The sequence below is a fragment of the Calonectris borealis genome, unplaced genomic scaffold (genome assembly GCF_964195595.1).
Source record: "Calonectris borealis unplaced genomic scaffold, bCalBor7.hap1.2 HAP1_SCAFFOLD_121, whole genome shotgun sequence".
Classification (NCBI taxonomy): domain Eukaryota; kingdom Metazoa; phylum Chordata; class Aves; order Procellariiformes; family Procellariidae; genus Calonectris; species Calonectris borealis.
The window spans coordinates 15,001-17,880 of NW_027441509.1; positions in this window are offsets into that span (position 1 = coordinate 15,001).

Here is a 2,880-nt window from a genome sequence, read left to right on the forward strand (position 1 = left end):
GCAGGCGGCGGCAGTCTCCGGCGCACGGGGGTAGACCTGGCCTCCCCCGCCGCGGGGGTAGGCCTGGCCTCCCCGGCGCAGGCGGCGGCAGTCTCCGGCGCCCGGGGGTAGACCTGGCCTCCCCCGCCGCGGGGGGTAGACCTGGCCTCTCCCGCCGCAGGCGGCGGCAGTCTCCGGCGCCCGGGGGTAGACCTGGCCTCCCCCGCCGCGGGGGGTAGACCTGGCCTCCCCCGCTCGGGGGTAGACCTGGCCTCCCCCGCCGCGGGGGTAGACCTGGCCTCCCACGCCGCAGGCGGCGGCAGTCTCCGGCGCCCGGGGGTAGACCTGGCCTCCCCCGGTGTTGGGGTAGACCTGGCCTCCCCCGCCGCGGGGGGTAGACCTGGCCTCCCCGCCCCGGGGTAGACCTGGCCTCCCCCGGTGCAGGCGGCGGCAGTCTCCGGCGCACGGGGGTAGACCTGGCCTCCCCCGCCGCGGGGGTAGGCCTGGCCTCCCCGGCGCAGGCGGCGGCAGTCTCCGGCGCCCGGGGGTAGACCTGGCCTCCCCCGCCGCGGGGGGTAGACCTGGCCTCTCCCGCCGCAGGCGGCGGCAGTCTCCGGCGCCCGGGGGTAGACCTGGCCTCCCCCGCCGCGGGGGGTAGACCTGGCCTCCCCCGCTCGGGGGTAGACCTGGCCTCCCCCGCCGCGGGGGTAGACCTGGCCTCCCACGCCGCAGGCGGCGGCAGTCTCCGGCGCCCGGGGGTAGACCTGGCCTCCCCCGCCCGGTGTTGGGGTGCCGTCCCCCGTCCCCCCGCGTTTATTCTTTTTTTTTTTTTTAACTTTTATTTATGTGTGTATGTAGGTACGTACGTAGGTACGTACGTACGTATGTATGTAATCATCGATTGGTACCTCGGGCGCAAATTGTTAATTCAAAAGGTGATAAGCGACCCTTCACATTTTCATTTAATTTACAACTAACTCTTGCACGTACTCTTGCCAAATTTATCTATTACAGCCGTCTTTATTAAAGAATTAACAGTAATTACTAACAGGTACTCATCGGCCCCACCTTCCCTCTCTCTCCCTTTCCCGTCCGTCACCTCTTGGCGTGCCCGAAAGAGAGGAATGCAGATTTGGTAAAGAAATCCGATCCTTCGTTATTGATGTGTCCATAGCCATGTTTATGTTTTGGGATCTCTTCAATGAACCCAATGGTTTATTTCATTGGTTCGATAAATTAAGTCTTCCTTAATTTTTAACGTCGATTCATTTCCTTCATTTCCGCACGAAGGAATTCATTCATCGTCGTCGAATACCTCGGTCCTAAGCGAGGGATAGAAACGTCGGTCACCGAATCGCTAGTCACTTGACCTTGACCTTAATTTACCCGGGGTCAGTTCTTGGTGCGCAGGGGATTGAGGAGTATTTGTACACGCGTCTTAACAAAGCAGGTCGAGCGTTATCGAGATTCTCCAATCGGCCCCGTTTTATTTTTCCGGGGGTATCGTCCACCTAGCCGTGCTAAAAGAAAATTAATTTTACCAGAATTTGATTGATTTCTTTTTCCCTACGGAAACCGATACGGACAATAACTCTTGTGTGACGCAGTGCTCGCTCTCCTGCATTAAAAGCCCTTTAAATCCCAGAAACGGGCGGGGGGTGGGGGAATTACGCCCACACGCACGCACACGCACGCATGCCCCCACTCCCCATCGCCCACCGCGGGCAGGAAGACGGGGACAGGGTGGCCCTTGTAGCAGACCCGCTTAAATCTCGAATCACCCCCCCGGTTCCCCACCTCCCCACACACCCCCCGGACGGGAGACGGCGGCAGCCCGGTCCAGCCGGACCCGGAGCACGGAGGGGCCGTCAGGTCTACCCGGCTCCGGGGCCGCCGGCGGCCGTCAGGTCTACCCGGCTCCGGGGCCGCCGGCGGCCGTCAGGTCTACCCGGCTCCGGGGCCGGCGGCGGCCGTCAGGTCTACCCGGCTCCGGGGCCGGCGGCGGCCGTCAGGTCTACCCGGCTCCGGGGCCGCCGGCGGCCGTCAGGTCTACCCGGCTCCGGGGCCGGCGGCGGCCGTCAGGTCTACCCGGCTCCGGGGCCGGCGGCGGCCGTCAGGTCTACCCGGCTCCGGGGCCGCCGGCGGCCGTCAGGTCTACCCGGCTCCGGGGCCGGCGGCGGCCGTCAGGTCTACCCGGCTCCGGGGCCGGCGGCGGCCGTCAGGTCTACCCGGCTCCGGGGCCGGCGGCGGCCGTCAGGTCTACCCGGCTCCGGGGCCGCCGGCGGCCGTCAGGTCTACCCGGCTCCGGGGCCGCCGGCGGCCGTCAGGTCTACCCGGCTCCGGGGCCGCCGGCGGCCGTCAGGTCTACCCGGCTCCGGGGCCGGCGGCGGCCGTCAGGTCTACCCGGCTCCGGGGCCGGCGGCGGCCGTCAGGTCTACCCGGCTCCGGGGCCGCCGGCGGCCGTCAGCTCTACCCGGCTCCGGGGCCGGCGGCGGCCGTCAGGTCTACCCGGCTCCGGGCCCGGCGGCGGCCGTCAGGTCTACCCGGCTCCGGGGCCGGCGGCGGCCGTCAGGTCTACCCGGCTCCGGGGCCGGCGGCGGCCGTCAGGTCTACCCGGCTCCGGGGCCGCCGGCGGCCGTCAGGTCTACCCGGCTCCGGGGCCGGCGGCGGCCGTCAGGTCTACCCGGCTCCGGGGCCGGCGGCGGCCGTCAGGTCTACCCGGCTCCGGGGCCGCCGGCGGCCGTCAGCTCTACCCGGCTCCGGGGCCGCCGGCGGCCGTCAGGTCTACCCGGCTCCGGGGCCGGCGGCGGCCGTCAGGTCTACCCGGCTCCGGGGCCGGCGGCGGCCGTCAGGTCTACCCGGCTCCGGGGCCGGCGGCGGCCGTCAGGTCTACCCGGCTCC